The sequence below is a fragment of the Dendrobates tinctorius genome, unplaced genomic scaffold (assembly GCF_039654945.1).
Source record: "Dendrobates tinctorius isolate UK_male_01 unplaced genomic scaffold, ASM3965494v1 ptg000008l, whole genome shotgun sequence".
Classification (NCBI taxonomy): domain Eukaryota; kingdom Metazoa; phylum Chordata; class Amphibia; order Anura; family Dendrobatidae; genus Dendrobates; species Dendrobates tinctorius.
The window spans coordinates 677501-698321 of record NW_027361676.1 but is presented as its reverse complement, the minus strand read 5'-3'; positions in this window follow the sequence as shown (position 1 = coordinate 698321).

Genomic DNA, 20821 nt, shown 5'->3' with positions numbered 1-20821 from the left:
ATTTTCAGTTGGTTCACACTTTTTTGTTAATGATATAATTCCACAAGTGTTAATTCATAGTGTTGATGCCTTCAGAGTGAATCTACAATTTTCATAGTCATGAAAATAAAGAAAACTCTTTGAATGAGAAGGTGTGTCCAAACTTTTGGTCTGTACTGTATATGAAAATTGAAAAGCAGCATTAGCAAACTGTATGTGAAAATTGCGTTAGTAAACAGTATATGAAAATTGGGTGCCAGAACTTCCACGCATAGACCGATCCTCAACATAGTACAAAAAGATGACAACAGTACTGCTTCTTAGAAAAAACATATGGTGGTTTATTAGCCCATATGGGCTCCTGCGATGTTTCGACTTAAGGTTAATCACAGTAGTCCATATGGGCTAATAAACCACCATATGCTTTTTCTAAGAAGCAGTACTATTGTCATCTTTTCTATATATATATGTGTATATATATACAGTATATATTGTATATACTGTATATATATATACTGTATATATATACAGAAATAAACACTTGAAATAGATCACTCTGTTTGACATGGATTACGGCGTGGGACAGAACGACAGAGAGGTATGGTATATTGTTGTTTTATTATTTTAGTTTTATTACAGGAGAACAAGGGCTTCGATGGAATTAGGCGAGGTTGCAAGTATGGTTTAATTAAGATTATTAAATTAGTGTGTGTCATTCTTTCAATTAAAGGACTTTTTTCTGGGTGTCTGTTTTCTTACAATGTGAGTATGGGGTTAGTAATGGGAGTGTCTTTTTGACACCTCTCCATTACTAACCTCGGGGCTTAATGTCACCAGACAATACAAAGGTGACATCAACCCCCCAACTATCACCCCACTTGCCACCGCTCCAGGGCAAGTGGGAAGAGTCGGGCAAAGCACTAGAATTGGTGCATCTAATAGATGTGCCTTTTCTGGGCAGTTGCGGGCTGCTATTTTTAGGCTGGGGGGCCAATATCCACAGCCCCTTATCAACCTAAGAATACCAGCCCCCAGCTGTCTGCTTTAGCAAGGCTGGTTGTCCAAAATGAATAATAAAACCTAAACAGAAAAAAATAATAATACCAAATATAAAAACAATAAATAAAAATACAGAAGAGTATATCAGAACAAATATGTGAACTTCACATGTTGGCGATCACAAAAAAGGGCAAAGCTAAGATTTTCATTGCGTCCCTGTGGGTGTAATGTCCGCAGGGTCCAAATCTTAATCATCTTTTGCGTGTCATCCCTACATTCCCTGTTGAGGATGAACGATTTATTACTGACTGGGAGGAGGCATGCAGTAGCTGTTTGGTTTCTATGATGAAGCTCCTAATTTACTTGAACACCACAAACATCAGTGAGCTAGACAGGCTGATTGATGTGGCCCAAAATGAGTTATGGGCTGGATGGCCAACTGAGAAAATAAACACCTTTGACACTAATTTGGAAAAAACTCTGGATCTAACTCAAAAAAATCCATGAGTCCCAGCTTACCAAATTTAAAAGAGACCAGAGGGATTATCAATGCAAAATAGTATATCAGTGGAGAAAAATACCTGCCCAACACCTACAGCATGCACACTTCTGTACATCTATCTCTTCACTGAGTGAACGATCTGAGGCTTCCTCTACTTCAATGACTACATGATTAGGAGCCGCTAACAACAGATTATGTAACCACAGCTACCATCCCTATACATGTCAACATTCTCGTTCAGTAGTAATCACATTCTTACTACAGCTGATCTATCACTACTCAGCAAGGGTTTGTCTTTTTCCCCTACATCAGGCTTTGACACCTTTATGGCTGTCGGTCAAGGACGTGCATTCATTTGCAAGGTCATTGTTGTTCAAGCGATATTTTTTCGATGATAATCTGAATAAGTTATTCCCCACCGATGAAGAACAAAATGCGCTGAGGACACTGGAGGAGCTTGCCATTGAAAACAATACATATGAAGGCGGTAAGATGACCCCTTCTATTCGTCCACACTCCAAGAATTTCCCCCACTTACCACGTGTGCAAACATTGATTTGTTTGTCTAGGTGGTGACCAAGGATTTGTTAAAAATTCCCCAACATCTACAGGGTGATAATTTGACAAGGGAGGAGAGGGAACGTCTAGGTTTCTAAAAAATTTACCTGATGTCATACTTAAGCCAGCAGACAAGGTTGGCAACATTGTTGTTTGGCCCAAAGCAATATAAGAAAAAGAGGCATTTCGCCAGTTACATAACACCACATGTTATAGAAAGTTGACCTATAACCCCTTGTCTGCCTACAGTGCCCAATTAGACACAAACCTCAATCGGGCTGTTGAGGGTGGTGTAGGGATGAGCGAGCATACTCGTTCGAATTCGGTACTCAGCGAGTAATGCGGTACTCGCGGTACTCGAATCCTCGCGAGTATTTCACTACTCGCTTCGCAATATTCGGCACAGCCTGCACAGTCCCCGCACAGCCCCGCACAGTCCCGCACAGTCCCGCACAGCCCAGCACAGTCCCACACAGTCCCCACACAGCCCAGCACAGTCCCACACAGCCCAGCATAGTCCCCGCACAGTACCTGCAAAGCCCTGTACAGTCCCGCATAGCACGGCACAGTCTTCACACAGGCCAGCACAGTCCCTCACAGCCCGGCATAGTCCCTGCACAGGCCAGCACAGTCCCGCACAGCCCGGCACAGTCTTCACACAGGCCAGTACAGTCCGCACAGTCCCTGCACAGGCCAGCACAATCCCGCACAGCCCGGCACATTCCCCGCACAGGCCAGCACAGTCCCGCATAAGCCTGGCGCAGTCTTCGCACAGTCCCCGCCCATTAATCGCATTTCCCATAGACTTACATTGGACTCGCTACTCGTTACGACTACCCGAGTATTAGGAGGTACTCGCAATGAGTACAGCGAGTCCGAATACTACACTACTCGCTCATCCCTAGGGTGGTGCCATTACTTAAGATCTGGCATCAGCACTTATGGTAATGGAACCTACCATCTCCACACTATATCTCCTCCCTAAAATTCACAAAAATTACAAAATACCCCCTGGTTGACCAATCATTTCAGGTAGGGGGAACTTTTTGGAGCATGTGAATCATTGGATTGATTTTCACCTACAACCTTTGGTTGGAAACCTCCCATCCTTTCTGAAGGACACTGGGGATCTCCTCCGTAAAATTGATGGTCTATGCCTAGACAGTGATTCGATGTTGGTGACAGCGAACGTCGAGTCTCTTTACACCAACATTAAACATCATGATGGTATAAGAGTGGAACAATATTTCTTGGACACATCTGGGATTTCTTCCACTGTGAGGGATTTTATTCTAGAATTACTTGAATTTACTTTACATTTCTAATCAGGAAGGTGAAAACAAGCTTCCAAGTGTACCCATTATCTACCAATGTCCTTTTTTTGGGACGCCTAAGCTTTTGCTTCTAGCAACTAAGATTTTATAATTAGGTCCAATTTTTTGTGTTGTGTTTGTAAAATGAATGTTTTCAAAACAGGAAATCATGTCATTGTCATTTTTAATTGAATATTCTTCCACCTATTTTCGAGGTTTTTTCAAAATTAGGATCATAAGCTGAAATTATTATTTAAAATCATAGTTCTGTGATCACAAAGTTATTAGAACTATTGTTTATACTTGAAGGAAGGTATATAATGCAATGGCATTGATGTAGATTTACCAAGGCCAGAGTTATATTCAAGTTAAATTGCCGTCCCATTTTTGGGACATTGGCAGAATGCACTATCTATTTGTGCATGAATGGATAGTGAAATGTGAAATATATTTATATATATATTTAAAATAATATATATTTTTATCTATAGTTTTCTAAATGTTACTATACTAATTTTTGTTTTTGTTGTATCAGCAGTAAGAACATGGCATATCGATATAAAAAAAGACTTACTGTTGATGAAATACTAGGTTATCTTGCGGAATTAGATGACCAAGAAGATGAAGTTTCTGATGTTGAAGTAGTGATTGTGCCCCCTGACCCTGATGAGGCAACTGATGAGGAAGATTTTCAGGAAAATGAGCTTCTTGCTCATGAACTGAATGATGTAGCAGGAACTTTGGAGGTATTGCACACTTCAACAGAAATTGAAGAGGCTCCTGAGGTGGCATTAACTGAGAATTTACCATCCACCTCAGCATGAACTTCAAGTACCAGTAGCAGAAAACGACCAAGGAATCAAACTTCAAAGCCAGTTGTGAGCAAGAAAAAAAAATGCAACAGAAATATTACAATGTACAGCAACTCCAAAATGGAAAAAATGTCAACCAACATATGAAAGCAGTGTGGAGCAGGATACGTCCAAAATAAGCAACATTTGTGACCTTTTAGGAAATAAAAATGAAGTTGAAGTATTTGAAGAGTTTTTTTTCCCATGATGTTATGGATATTATTTTTACCCAAAGCAGGCTATATGCAAACCAAAAAAATAAACCCTCCTTTTCCATCAGCGAGGAAGAATTACAAGTTTTCTTAGGCATATTATTACTGTCTGGATATCATTCTCTCCCACAAGAGGACATGTACTGGGAACAAGCTCAAGATGTGGGAGTTCCATTGGTGTACAAAGCAATGCTAAAGAACCGTTTTAGGGAAATCAAAAAATATATACATCTAAATGACAATTCTAAAATTGACAAGTCTGACAAGATGTACAAAGTTAGTTTATTCTTTGAAGTACTGGGGAAAGAATTCCTGAAATTTGGTGTATTCCACCAGGAACTTTCCTTAGATGAAATGATGGTCAGCTACTATGGCAAACACCCTACAAAAATGTACATGCGAGGTAAGCCAATAAAATTCGGCTACAAAATTTGGTGTCTGTGCAGTTCCAACGGCTACCTCTAAAAATTTGTGCCATACTGTGGTACGTCTGACAAAGAGGAAGGACCGTTAGGCTTGAGAGTAATTTCACAACTTACAAATGTAATTCCTAATTCTCAGTCATTCAGTTACAAGTTATTTTTTGACAATTCCTGTACAAGTATTGATGCTCTGGTGATGCTGAAAAAAAAAAACATCCAAGCTACTGGCACTATGAGAGAAAATCGCACAAAACAGTGTCCTCTTATGCCAAGCAAGGAGATTGAAAAACAAAAGGAAAGAGGATTTTGTGATTACCGGTTTGATAAAGCAAATATCATTCTTGTGGTGAAATGGAAGGATAATAAGGTTGTCACGTTTGGCACGAACTTCAGCACAATAGAGCCTTTGTCAACAGCTCGTAGGTACTCTCAAAAACAGAAAAAACATGTCCAAATCTCAATGCCGCTGATGGTTCAGGAATATAATTCCCACATGGGGGGAGTTGATTTATTGGACAAACAAATCTCCCTGTACCGTCTCAGAATCCGTTCCAAAAAGTGGTGGTGGCCCCTTTTCACTCAAATGATAGACACTGCCATTGTCAACACCTGGAGGGCATATCAAAAGGCAAATACAGAAGAAAGTGTGCCACCACTAAGTGTAAGGAGGATGATTGCATTGGCCTATCTAAGCAAAAGAACACAATCAACCCCAAAGCGATGTGGACCTCAGCGGTGTAAACTATTAGGTGGCCGAGTTAGTGATGACATCAGATTTGATCCTGGTAATCGTTTGATAGAGCCAATTGCTACACAAAGAAGGTGTGCTTTATGTAAGAAAAAAAACAACCAGAATTTGCAAACGGTGTGATGTTCCCCTTCATGCTAAGTGTTTTGCTGTATTCCATTCCCCTAACTAAGTTATTTGGAGAATTTTGTAATATAATATTTTGAAAAAAAGTGCATAAACATATTGTTTGCATAATAGTTTATAAGCAAAAAATGCAAAAAAATAAAGTTGAATAAGTTCTATTTTCTGAGTTTTTGCTATCACTTTCTGCCAATGTTAGCTGATACACAAAGACAAATAAAACAGCTATACATATAGTAACAAATCTCCTAGCTGTATATAGAATAATTGTCTAGGACTATCAAAGGAAGAAACTCCGCAGCATATATTTAAAACAAAAAATTGTAGTGCTGACTTCGATATTTCATAAATATCAACAAATTTTATTAGTTAAATTAACATATATAACACACAATACATAACACAAGGCAAGATTTCACAAAAATACTCCTGGCGATTTAAAAGTTCGTTTTCAGTGTCGGGGCTACAGCAACCGTAGTATCAAAAAGGGTTATTTGTGAGCCCGGAAGAGTACAAGGCATGAATTAGTCTTCTCTTAAAAGGTGAAGAGTATAGATCAGGAAGTCCGATTTATCTCAACATAATTGTTATTGGAGGGAAATTCAAGAAATTCTCTGCAGACATTGGTCTGTTTTAAAAACTGATCCATCATTAAAATTGCATCTCCCAGAGAGACCAATGGTGACGGCCAGGAGAGGTAGGAATCTTGGAGACTTTTTGGTGTATAGTCATTATGTTGCTAGGGTGCCCAATCCTCTTGTTCCTCCTGGTAGTAAACCTCGAAGAGGATTCTTCACATGTTTGTGCAAAAAAATTTATGTTGGCTTAGCATCTCGCCAATTACGTATAAGGGCTAGAGAGCATGTGCGTGATATTGGAAATGCACATAAAGTTGAGGATCTTTCATTATTGAAAACCTTGCCGAGACATTTTAAGGTCCATCATGGCTGTAATGCCAAAGGCCTAAAAATCAGGGCTATTGATTGTGTTCATGGAGGTATTAGGGGAGGAGATCTTAAACGGATTCTGGCACAAAAGGAATGCCAGTGGATTGCCACCTTAGACACAATGACTCCTAAAGGTCTCAATGAGAAGCTTAGCTTCTCCTCATTTCTGTGTTGAAGTGTTCAATGGCTGTATCTATATCTAATATCTTTTGGTTCCCTTATTTTAAATTGTCTGTCTTTCATGTTTTTTTTCTAGTTTGTTATTCCTGTGGAATTTCTGTGGAATTTCTGCCAATGTCACAAAATTGGGACGCCCTTTTCTGAAAAATCCGTACTTATAAAAATTTGGCTAATTATGTTTCTGATTCATTAGGACCCAAATCATTAAAAATCTGTCATTTAAAAAAAAAAATGAAGATTGCTAATTTGGCAAGTAATGGGTTAAGACAGTTTGGATATTGATAAAGTTCCTCTATGGTTGTTCCTCCATAGTAGCAACCTATTGTTTGATATCGTTGATAGCTTGTTGAAGGAATTCAATGTTCAATAAAATGAGACTTGACAGGGCTGTCTACTGAATGTCACAAAGAGTCTATTTCCCCTCACATCTAAAATATCACTTTTGGTTTATAGTGTTGATCAAAAAATGTCTGATTATTTTCATGAGAATATTTTGCACTATGTTCAACATAATACTTCATTTTTTGAACATGACTTGTTACCGCACAGCAAAAGTTGTTGCAAATCCGAGGAAATATCTTGTACATCATGGTTTAAACTGTTATGTGTATATATTATGGAAGATAATTATGCCACCTCAATGACTGTATCGTTTTCACAAGACTATTCTCTGTTCTTATTCAAGCATTGACCAGATTGCTAGAGCTGTGTAGTAAACTATGTGGCACATGGCTTTTATTGTACAATATGCTTGGCAGATGCCAAAAATTATAATACTCACTGTTTGCATAACTGATTTTGGAGGCAATTTTGGAAAATGGTAATCCTTAGAGGTTGGGAGGACTTATAATAAAATAACATTTCCTCTTTATTTCCATAACTGCAATATACTAGTATACAGTGAAATCAAAAGGATGAAAGAAAAAAAATTGAGGTCTTTTCATGAAGGATAGGAAAGTGCTTTTTTAGTTGTTTCTTTGTTAATATAAAGATTAAGAAATTAAAAGAGATTTAGTAAGATAAGTATAAAAAAGTTAGGGATTGATCCAAAGTAACAACTGAAACCAAATATTTTAATATTTGGTGACAAATCCTCTACATGAATCCAAATAGCAATTGAATTAAATAATACAATTCTAATTCAGCCCATACAGTAGACATTTGATTTTATTTTTCCATTTTGAACACCATTTTTACATTTTATTTAAAAATCTGCTGCGACATAAAATATGTAGTACCTACCTAAATTTTAAGTTATTTGTTCACATAAATATTGAACAGGAAAGGATGTAAAGTAGAATATGTACATTTCTCTCTTTCTTATTTCTCATTAATGGGTTTAAAATTTACCTAATTTACAAACTACGTGCAACATTTTATAAAAAAAAAAAACTGTCATCCATTTTATTGCATGCATAGTAGAATATTTACTTTAGCCATCACGTGAATTTAAAGTCACCCACTATGGTTGAGATGAAAGTAATCCATTGTGGTGGGCATTTGTATGGCAACATAGCATGTTCTGCAGGGTGTCATATGTACATAGCAATCACTACTAAATTGCTTGTAAAGGACAATTATTCCATATATTCAAAGTCTGCAGGAACATTTCTTGCTTTTCTCAAATTTTCACATTTTGAGACCACTCCCCCTCCCAAAAAAGCATGTATCTTTAAGAAATTGTAAGCATATATAGGTACAATAAGACCCAATGCTACCTTTTTATGTCTGTACAGAACTATCGTATATACTCGTGTATAAGCCGACCCGTGTATAAGCCGACCCCCCTAATTTTGCCACAAAAAAACTGGGAAAACTTATTGACTCGCGTATAAGCCTAGGGTTAAATGGTGGTCCAAGAAGATGCTCCATAGATAAAACCCCCCCATATGCTGCTGCACAAGGGTTAATGCTGGAACAAGAAGATGCTCCATTAATACCCCCCATATGCTGCTGCACAAGGGTTAATGCTGGCCCAAGAAGATGCTCCATAAATACCCCCCATATGCTGCTGCACAAGGGTTAATACTGCCCCATAAGATGCTCCATAAATACCCCCTTAATATGCTGCTGCACAAGAGTTAATGCTGCCCCATAAATACCCCCCATATGCTGCTCCACAAGGGTTAATGCTGCCCCATAAATACTCCACATATGCTGCTCCACAAGGGTTAATGCTGCCCCTTAAATACCGCCCATATACTGCTCCACAAGGGTTAATGCTGCCCCATAAATACCCCCATATGCTGCTCCACAAAGGTTAATGCTGCCCCATTAATACCCCCATATGCTGCTCCACAAGGGTTAATGCTGCCCCATAAGATGCTCCATATATACCCCTTATGTGCTGCTGCCGCTGCCATAAAAAAAAATGACAAACTCGCCTCTCCGTTGCTGGGGACCAGGTGCCGGTATCCTGAGCGCCTGGCAGTGGCGATATTCACCTGTCCCTGTTCCAAGCCATGCACCGCTGTGTCTCCCAGATCTCTGCATTGACAGGAGATGGCGCACACTGACTACGTCATCACGCCCTCTGCCATCACAGCAGGAGGACCTGGAGACACAGCGGTGCAAGGCTTGGAACGGGAACAGGTGAATATCACTCTGCCCCCGTCATATTCACCCCTCCTAGCCGCAAGGTCTTCTCTGCAGCGGCAGCCCCTGCGTCTCCCTCTGCCATTTGCTTCCTGCATTCAGCTGGTCACGTGGTACTGCTCATTAAACCAATAAATATGCGCATATTCATGAGTTTAATGGGCAGTACCACGTGACCGCTGAATGCAGGAAGCAGACGGCAGAGGGAGACACAGGGGCTGCAGAGAAGTGCCAGGAGAGGTGAGTATGGTCTCTGACACCCCCGCTCACCCACCTGGTATATGACTCGCGTATAGGCCGAGAGCGGGACTTTCAGCCCCAAAAAATGGGCTGAAAATCTCGGCTTATACACGAGTATATATGGTAAATCATAATTTGTCTCTGCAAACAAGCCCTTACAATTTGAGATGAGCAGACCCATGGATGTTTGGGTTTGGCCAAACTAGAGTTAAAAGTTCAGTTCGGTATCTGAACTTGACCACAAATCCAAACCCAATAGAAATCAATTAGGACCTGAACTTCAGGGCTTTAAAATGGCTGTAAAATGGTCATATTAAGGGCTAAGGAGCTGCCAAAGGAAGCTAAATAGGGGTAAGAGCAGGTCAAGTGCCCTACAAAGAAATTTGGATAGGGAAAGTACTTAAAATAAAATAGAATCCCCCCCAAAAAAAGACACATTTTGGGATTAATCTAAAAAGTTTGTGAAGCGGATTGGCTTAAAAAAATTTAAAGATGAGGCCCTGTACCACGACGGACGTGCATACAAGTATAGTACAGGAAAACTGCCAATGGTCATTAAATCAGTCAAAGAATTACATTTCTTGAATTTCTGGGTACAGATCACTGTAAAATTATGAACCGGTAAAGGAATGCATTGAAAGTCTGACAGAGGTGCCGCATAGACCATTACGCCCTCGCCCCTCTCCCAAACAACCCTGTGCATTGTCTTGGGTGCATTGGTTGATGAGGCACAGCGGCCGTGGTGTCCTCCGGAGGCCATTCACTTCACCCTCATCGTGAAAGAGTTTTTTACTCTACGCCTACCGCTTCTGGATCTACCTGCACTGCAAGCCGGTCTCCCTTCCGACCACCCCCTTGCCTTACGGCTCCATTACATGCTGGTGTCCTTGGAGTACAGTGAATCAGCGTTTGAATCTGGAGAAGAATATTTAGAATTGAGAGTCCTCAGTGGTTGATACCTTTTAATGGCTAACTGAAAAGATGGTAACAAATTGCAAGCTTTCGAGACTACACAGGTCTCTTCATCAGGCTAGACTAATACAAAATCTGAAGAATCTGTATTAATTGTATTAGTCTAGCCTGATGAAGAGACCTGCGTAGTCTCGAAAGCTTGCAATTTGTTACCATCTTTTTAGTTAGCCATTAAAAGGTATCAACCACTGAGGACCCTCAATTCTAAATATTCTTCTATCTACTGGCTAACACGGTACAAAGATATATATCTTTCCTGAATCTGGAGAGGAAGCCTGATAAACGGGTACCACATAGTAGGAAGGCAGCAGTCAAGCAAATTAAACCCTCCTAAACTGAGTCAGCAGTTGATGTTGCAAGACACAATAGCAATCAATGACAATTTAGAGGCTCTGTAATTGGAATAAGTAGCTAAATCCTTTAATGAGCATCTATTGGAGGGGAAATATGGTGCCAGCAGCCACGGTAATTCCTGCTCTAGTAGTGTACACTATAGTCTCCCACAAGCACTGTGTGCAACAGATGATACAGTGAAACTGCGAATGGACATAAAAAATGTTCGTTTTGCCTGCATGGTGACTCAGTGGTTACCACTGTCTCCTTGCAGTGCCGAATCCAAGGTTCAAATACCATCATGGACAATATCTGCTAGGAGTTGAAATGTTCTCCCTTTGTATAATGAGGAAGACTGCGCTGCAGGTACCTGTACCGAGCCAGGTCCGGAACTGTTGAGGCTGCTGTATGTTGCCTAAGGGAAGAAATGAGGGACCTGACCAACCTCATGACTCTGGTAGGAGGACCAGATAGAAGGTAAAGCGCGCACGGCGGCAGACAGTTTGGCGCAAAATAGTTGCATGCAGCAGGGTGGGCAGTGTGCTCTGTCCCCTGAGCACCGGCGCTGTGACAGGCTGTGCTTGTTGGCTGCCACCATCTTCAGTGGGACCATTGGAGAGAGAGGTACCGTGCGCTTAGTGACAATGAGTACCACTCACGTGCGGAAGGGAGAAAGCCGCGTGCCAGAAATACGCTTGTGACCTTCCCTGCCAGTTGCTGTACGTCAGTCCACGTCTGACTCTGGAAGTGCTGCGGCGCTGTTTGCTTAGGCCTCTTTCACAGTTCAGTTTTTTGCATCAGTCAAAATCCGCAAAAAGGACGGATGGCGGATCCGTTTTAGTACTGATGACAACGGATGCCACCCGTCCGTTTTTTTGACGGATCCGACAAATGAAGAATTTTAAAGCAATCGCAGCCTGGAATAGGAGAGAGAGAGAGAGAGAGAGAGAGAATTTTTTTTTTGTCCTGCACCCAGAAAGAATTTCGGGTTAAATCTGTGTCTGTGATTGTGACGGATGCAACGGACGGCAATCCGTCACAATCCGCCAATAATGGAAGTCAATGGGGAAAAACACGGATCCTCAAAAGAAAATTGCGGATCCGTTTTTTTCAAAACCTGGCGGATTGTGACTGATTGTAAAAAACTGAAGTGTGAAAGAGGCCTTAGGCTGCACGGGCTATTGGACTAGGGGTTCAGCGGAAGATACCGAGACTGACCGCTACCGCCAGAAGACGGACCATTGTTTAAAGGACCCCAGCTGTGGACATCTTCCCAATTGTTGTCGGTGCTACAACCCCTGTGGGATCATCTGTGGAGGAGGAATCTAAAGGACACGATAAGTTTGACAATTGGACTGCTGCTATTCTGCATTTTGTGCCTTTGTTTTTGTTTCTTGCATTAACTCTTTAACCATTAATCTCCCTATGAGAAGCTTATACTGTTCAATTAAATTGTTAAATTTGCTAAACCTTGCTCAGTCTCCTGTCTGTCACTGCATCTCGCAACCTGCTTACATTTGCATAGGTTTTCTCCGGGTTCTTCAGTTTACCATCCACACTCCAAAGACATATTAATAGGTAATCTAGATTGTGAGGCCCAGTGGGGAGAGTGCCGATAATGTCTATAAAGCACTGTGGAATTAATGGTGCTATATACAGGCACTTCACACAAAATTAGAATATCATCAAAAAGTTAATTTATTTCAGTTCTTTAATATAAAAAGTGAATCTCATATATTACTGTACATTGAGTCATTACAAACAAGTCATTCAAGTGTTTATTTTTGTTAATGTTGATGTTAATGGCTTACAGCCAATGATCTCAGTAAATTACAATAATTTACAAAAAACACCTGCAAAGGCTTCCTAAGCATTTAAGAAGGTCCCTTAGTCTTTTTCAGTAGGCTCCACAAGGGGAGTGATGATGTATGTCCTCCTTCCCATCATTCATGGCGAGTGCCGGCTTGCTCCATTGCGGGGAGGGGCATCACGCTAGATTGCACGATGATTTGCTAAGGCGCCCATATTCCTCTACATAAATATTCCCGTCCTATTAATTTAAACCATGCCTCCTGATGAAGCCATGGGTGGCGAAATGCGCATCGAGGCTCCAGGGTGCATCACTCCTTACCCTTGCACATGGCTTACATCATATCCCATGGTAATGTTGTTTCTCATTTCCTTGGTATTAGAGCACCTTCATGTATGGCATTCCTATGCCTCTATTCATTAGCATGTGGTTATACATTCTAGCCATTATTCCAATAAGATTATATGGTATATGACTTCTCTATCCTTTATGCTCTGTACTGGAGCATGAAAAACAGTGTAAAAATCAGTAATGATGGTAAAATCTCTTTAAAAAATTATATATGTAAAATTGGGACATAAACCATAGTTTTAAATAAAAACCTTTATTAATAATAGGTAGTACATAGCCCTGTACATATTAAAAACACACCATAATAATAAAATAAGAAAGTATACACGTGAAGGGTTAAAACTAAAATCAGAGCTGAAGTTTCATTTCTCCATTTCTCTGAAGGTTTCGTTTCTCCATTTTTGTTGCTGTAAGATAAATTTTTGAACTTAGGATGAAACCAGACTGTTCCCATCAGGTGCAAGATAAGGGAACCGGGGGTGTAGAACTCTGAAGGATATGCCATTATACTACTTTCTATGCTGTTCGGATATGGACATAAATGCAGTTTCCAGTTTTCTTGCAATATTATTGGCTTATAAAGTGAAATGATGCTATTAGAAGTTGAGAACTTTGCATAATTAAGGAAAAGATTATAAAAGAAGTGACTAAAATAAAGGGGACTAGTGATCTGTCTTGATCCTCCCGTACAGAGACCCTGTCTCCGTGTGGTCATTCCCAGTTGCTAGCAACGCCCTGTGAATTAATTTGGAAATCACTGGATCAACCGTGAAGGGTAAGTTTAGCCCTCCCTCAACAAACATAAATATATAAAATTCAAAAATAGGCCCAAAAACAAGTCATATCTCACTTATATGCCCCAACAGGTACAGATTATACACAAGAAATAGACAGGAATATATTTCTCAATAATTTACCAAATGAAAAGTTCATAAAAAATATATATAGCGCTTATGTTGTATCCAATGGAGCAACTTTAATATGAAAAAATGTGCCCAGAAAATTCATAAATAAAATAATTGGGGTCACAAAATGTGAAAAAAGCGGTGAACATATGTGTAAAAAATGCAAAGTGCAAGTATGCAAAAAAATAGCAAACAAGAGACAGCCTGCTCACTATCATAAAGTGTATGAATTATGAGGTGCAAAAATCAACCCACTTATAAGTGAACAGCAGCTGTTTCACAATGATGAAAAGTCCACTATTGCAATTCAGTCCTGGGTGCAAAGAATATAATCAAACTTATTCACACTATTGTGCCATAATAAAGTGCAGAGAACAAGTGAAAAATGCTGCTTCACAGTAATACAACGACCTTATAATTCAGACACTTTATGATAGTGAGTAGGCTGTGTCTTGTTTACTATTTTTTTGCATACTTGCACTTTGCAAACCTGGGCTTCCATAACACCTCAGCAGTACCACAGACTGATCGTCTCCATGCCACACCGCATTGATGCAGTAATGGTAATACACACCTCCCGCCTGTCCCGGATCCAGCGGGACAGTCCCGATTTTGACCGTCTGCCTCGCTGTCCCGGCCGAGAGTTTAACTTTCCCGCACTGCACTGATAAGCCGCAACTCCCCCTATGCACCAACCCCATCCATTCCTTGCCCTCCCAGAGACCCACTGCAGCCCCTCACTGCTAATAAATCCCACCAATGACATCGCTAGGCTGTTCTGTGCGCACTTGACCTGTGATGAGGTCATAGGATTGGAGGAGTCACATGATCAGGGACCTCAGTGTATGCAAGACTCTGCTATGCTGGTTGTCATGGTGCTGGATGAGGGGAAGTTTATGTGTGGGGTCAGGAGAGGTTTACAGGTTAGATGTAGCAGAGCTGTGTGTCTACGAGGTGTACGGAACGGAGCCCCGTGTGTATGGAGTGTGCAGAGCGGAGCCGTGTGTGTACTCAGTGTACGGAGCAGAGCCGTGTGTACGAGGTGTACCGAAAGGAGCCTTGTGTGTATGAACTGTACGGAGCTGTGTGTGTACGGGGTGTATGAAGTGAAGCTAAGTGTGTACGCAGTGAACGAAACGGAGCTGTGTGTACAAAGTGTACGGAGCTGGGCTGTGTGTGTACGAGGTTTACGGAGTGGTGCCATATGTGAACTGAGTGGAGCCGTGTGTTTGCGAGGTGTACGGAGTGGAGCCGTATGTGTACGAGGCATACAAAGCAGAACCGTGTGTGTATGAGGTGTGCGGAGCTGTACGTGTACAAGGTGTATGGTGGGGAGCATTCATACTTCCCAACCGTCCCGGATCCAGTGGGACATTCCCGATTTTGAGAGTCTGCCCCGCTGTCCAGGCTGGGAGCTTACTTTTCCCACAGACACAGGAGTACTTTCTTTCTTTCCCCTCTTTCTCTCTCTCTGTTCTTTCTTTCTCTCTCTGTTCTTTCTTTCTTTCCCCACTTTTCTTCTCTCTCTCTGTTCTTTCTTTGTTTCATTATTTCTCTATCTGTTCTTTATTTCTTTCTCCTCTTTCTTTCTCTCCATCTGTTTTCTTTCTTTCCCCTCTTTCTTTCTCTCTCTGTTCTTCCTTTCTCTCTCTGTTGTTTCTTTCTCTCTCTGTTCGATCTTTCTTTTTCTCTCTGTTCGTTCTTTCTTTCTCTTTGTCTGTTCTTTCTTTATTTTTTCTTTCTTTCGCTCTGTGTTCTTTCTTTCCCCTCTTTCTTTCTTTCTCTATCTCTGTTCTTTCTTTCTTTCTTTTTTTCTTTCTGTCTCTCTCTCTGTTTTCTTTCCCCTCTTTCATTCTCTCTGTTCTTTATTTCTCTTTCTGTTCTTTCTTTCCCCTGTTTCTTTCTCTCTCTGTTCTTTCTCTCTCTGTTCTTTCTTGCGCTCTCTGTTCTTTCTTTCTCTGTCTGTGTGTTCTTTCTTTCTCTCTCTGCTTTCTTTAACCTCTTTCTTTCTTTCGCTATCTGTTCTTTCTTTCTCTCTGTTCTTTCTTTCCCCTGTTTCTTTCTCTCTCTCAGTTCTTTCTTTCGCTCTCTGTTCTTTATTTTTTCTTTCCCCTCTTTTTCTCTCTCTCTGTTCTTCCTTTCTCTCTCCGACTTTCTTTCTTTCTCTATGTTTTTTCTTTCTTTATTTCTCTCTCTGTTCTTTCTTTCCCCTCTTTCTCTCTCTCTGTTCTTTTTTTCTTTGTTTCTTTCTTTATCTCTCTCTGTTCTTTCTTTCCCCTCTTTCTTTCTCTCTCTGTTCTTTCTTTCCCCTCTTTCTTTCTCTTTCTCTGTTCTTCCTTTCTCTCTCTGTTCTTTTTTTATTTCCCCTCTTTCTCTCTCTCTGTTCTTTCTTTCGCTATCTGTTCTTTCTTTCTCCTCTTTCTTTCTCTCTCTCAGTTCTTCCTTTCTCTCTCTGTTCTTTCTTTCTTTTTCTCCCCTCTTTCTCACTCTGTTCTTTCTTTGTTTCTTTCTCTCTCTCTGTTCTTCCTTTCTATTCCCTTTTTGTTTCTCTCTCTATTCTTTCTTTCACTCTCCGTTCTTTCTTTCCCCTTTCTTTCTCTCTCTGTTCTTCCTGTTGTTCAACTATGACCCGTACTGGCCTCACTGCCACTGACTTTGGGGATGCCCACAAGGACGTGGAACAGTCCCGTACATTTGCAAATTGTGCAATGAGAACTATACTTATAAGGATTTTACTAGAAATTCACAGTTCAGCAGCGCACTTCCCGTTCCGCTTTATTCTCCTTCAGGCTCCATGCTCATGTTCGGAATGACGATGACCCGACAGCTGCAGGCATCATGTTCTGTAGAGACATGACAGGGGTAGAGCTTGGCCAGGCAGTGGCCAGGGAGCAGGAGGCTGACTGAGCCTGTTCTGGGCCCGCATAAAGGTCCAGGTCATCCCCCAACACAGTTTGACTGCCACCGCAAAATACCCCCGAGGGCTGTAAACTTTGGCGTTCGTATCCACCTCTCATATAAAGCCATAGCCATGGTCCACATCGGTGTACACCGGCTGCCCACTGGTGCAATGTTTGGCCATAGCGCCCCCTCCTGGATGGTGCAGCTCTGCCCACACCTCCTCCCTCCCTGACCGAGGGATGGAAAAGGGCCGTCTGTCTCTTGATGGAAATGAAACTGGCTGAGGTATGGTGTGTCGCTGTGCATGGGACTAGATGCAGTCCAGCCATCTGGGGTCAGGGGCTGAGGATCACTCACCACCGTCTGCTCCAGCATCCTGGCTGCAAGCGTCCCATGACCAGCGGATCTCTCCACTGATGCAGCTGCGCACTCCAGCTTTAACTCCATTTCTGGCACGGGCTCCTCCAGGGCAATCGATGTTTCCGGTTCTCCGGCCTCCAATTCCTGACAATGACGTTCTGGCTCCAGCAGCCGCCGGCACCACTCCTCCAAAGGTACAGGGAAATGGTGAGTCCAAAACTTGTCGGCAACTCCCCTCTGTCGTCCGGTTTGGGTCTTCTCTTCCTCTTGCCACCACTTCCATTCGAGGCGGCCTATGCCTCTGCAGTGACGTGTGCACGAATGGGCCATTGCTGCCGGTGCCGTGTCTCGCAATGGGGGCCACACAGCTGCACATGGGGTTTTCTTCTGGGTCCCACCCGTTCCAAGGTGGGGTTGCTTCTGGCCCCTCCACCCATTTCTCTGCAACCTGTGGTAAGGGGTGAGGTCTTCTTTTCAAATGCGCCCACCATAGGCGGGTATCATTCACCAGTTTAGGCCACTGGCTCTGCCAGGCATATTTTCGTGCCATCTCTGAGTCAGGACACCCACGAGGGGTGGGATCAAAGTTGTCATCCTCCATCTGCTCGCCATTTTCTGCCATCTTCAAAGCTGCCATTTTTGTCATAATCCAAGTGTCAGTCACATCTAGAATATCAGTCACATCCAGGGTTTTAGTCTCATTAACAGCATCTTCATCACATCCATGGGATTTCCACATTGCAAGGCTGCGGGATCCTTTGACTATGCCAAGTGTGAGGCATGCCAGGGCCGTAGTCATGGCCCGCAATGTTGGCTGCTTAGGCACACCCTGGCCACCCGCCACATAGACACAAAGTCCCTCTGACTCACTTGTCTGGCCTTCGGGGTCCTCCCTGAGCCGGCAGGGGTTCTTTGCTTCAGTTATTTGACAAACACAAGCAGAGTCCAGGTCCAACTTCAAACAGTTAACTTTATTCAACACATGACACAGCTCGTCCAGTTCACATATAGATACAGCACACAGTTACTGTCTCTAGCCTCCATAGGAACGCTGCCAGGTCACACCGTATTTCCAAGCACCGCAGCTATTCGTCTGACTGGTCAGACCAGCTTTAGGAGTTCCCGGTCTGTTTGGTCCTGACACTCAGGCATCTGCCTATGTAGTCTACGGTCTTCATGATGTAGCTGTCCTGCATTCTTTTTCTTTACCGGTGTTCCACTACTCTTAAGCCCTGGACGAGCTGGGCTCCTTCATTAACGTTACGGGGTCCACCCGCCCTGTCCGGGCTCGCAGGTCCTACTGACTAAAATGCAGGGAACTTGCTGGCTTACCCACGGTCGGCCCCTCCTATATTAACTATTTACTTTACCCAGTATAGTAATGTGTCCCCATCTAGTGGACTTACTTACATACTGCCCTTTCCCTAACAGACATTATAACACCAACATGGGAAAGGGGAGTGGAGCATCACGTAATCCTGGTACACCCCTTACCCAGGCACAGCAACATGTATTGGCTCATGAAAACACAGGAAAATAGAGCACAAAAAGTCCCAAATAAAATATATTAGAGTTTATTCAAAAGCATATCATAAATAAAAGAAAAATAGCAATAAAGAGAAAATTATTTTGACAAAATAAATAGTTGATTACACAGATGTAAAACAGAGTCCACTTATAATTTAGTGGACAGAAAGAGCAATATGCAGCCGCATATTTAATCAAAGTGCAAGTGCTTATACAGAGAATGTCCCCATGTATATGCATATGTTCCTGAGGAAAACGACACTCAACGTCTCAAACTACAGAAATTATATAGTGCCAGTAAATAATACTAGTGGATAATATTAAATTATAGAGTGATGGATTCACACTGGAGAGATGCATACCATAAAAACATAAATTAAGTGCATATCACTTTAAGGCGGAAAAAAAATAAAATGTATTATGCTGCAAACAATTCTTACCCATAGTCTCCACTTTAGGACTCTGTGCTTGCAGCCTCATTGCGTGTTTTGCATGGGCTTCCTCGGTATTGTCTCATGTGTGCAAGACTGCCCAGAGGCAACGACACGCTGTCCTCGGTGGGAGATGTATCGTCTGGGTAAAGTATCCACCCAGCCACACTCCAGTGATGACTGTGAGCTGCTCTGAGTGCCACCCTGCTGTGAACACAGATGTTCCTCCTTCTCCTCACCATCATCCTCCCAATCTGTCCCCTGGCTGTACAGTTGGGTAACTGGCTGTTGTTTTAACCTCTTAACCCCCTAGGGTGATTTGCACGTTAATAACCGGGCCAATGTTTACAATTCTGACCACTGTCCCTTTATGAGGTAATAACTCTGGAACGCTTCCATGGATCCCGGTGATTCTGACACTGTTTTCTTGTGACATATTGTACTTCATATTAGTGGTAACACAAAATACTTAATATGTAACATTTTCCACATGTTTACTTTACATCGGCATAATTTTGGAATGAAAAATTTTTGTCATAAGTTAGTTATAAGGGTTAAAAGTTGACCAGCGATTTCTCATTTTTACAGCACCATTTTTTTTAGGGACAACATCACATTTGAAGTCACTTTGAGGGGTCTATATGATAGAAAATGCCCAAAAGTGACACCATTCTAGAACCACATTCAAGAAGTTTGTTAACCCTTCAGGTAATTCACAGGAATTTTTTGAATGATTAAAAAAATTAACATTTAACTTTTTTTCTCAAAAAAATTACTTCAGGTCAAATTTTTTTTATTTTACCAAGAGTAACAGGAGAAATTGGACACCAAAAGCTATTGTGCAATTTGTCCTGAGTACGCTGATACCCCATATGTTGGGGGGAACAACTATTTCGGTGCATGGCAGAGCACAGAAGGGAAGGAGTGCCGTTTGACTTTTTCAATGCAAAATTGGCTGGAATTGAGAACGGATGCCATACCGCGTTTGGAGAGACCCAGATGTGCCAAAACAGTGGAAACCCCCAAAAGTGACCCCATTTTGGAAACTAGACCCCCCAAGAAACTTATCTAGATGTGTGGTGAGCTCCTTGAACCCCCAAGTGCTTCACAGAAGTTTATAACGCCCGAGCATGAAAATAAAAAAATCATATTTTTTCCACAAACATGATTTTTTTACTGCACTGGCACTTTAAATATTTTGTTGCATGTTCATGGACTGTTATGGGTTTTCTTGGAGGCATGGAATACATTATTTTATTATAATAATAATTTTGTCTTCAATACAGTAGCACTTTATGTATTTTTTCATGCACTTTTTGGATTAATGTACATATGTCTAGAGTTTTGAAATATATTTCTTAGTAATATCCTTGCACTAAGCACTTTATATAAACATATACATTTGTCTTGATATTATTCTTTTGTGCTTTCTCATGTGCTATTCATATTGTAGTCTACAATCAGCTATTCATTGAGTCACCCAGTGTGCTTATCTTTTGCTATCTTATTTCTGTATGGTTTGGCCAGTCTAATTTTATATTGTATTTATTTGATCAATAAAA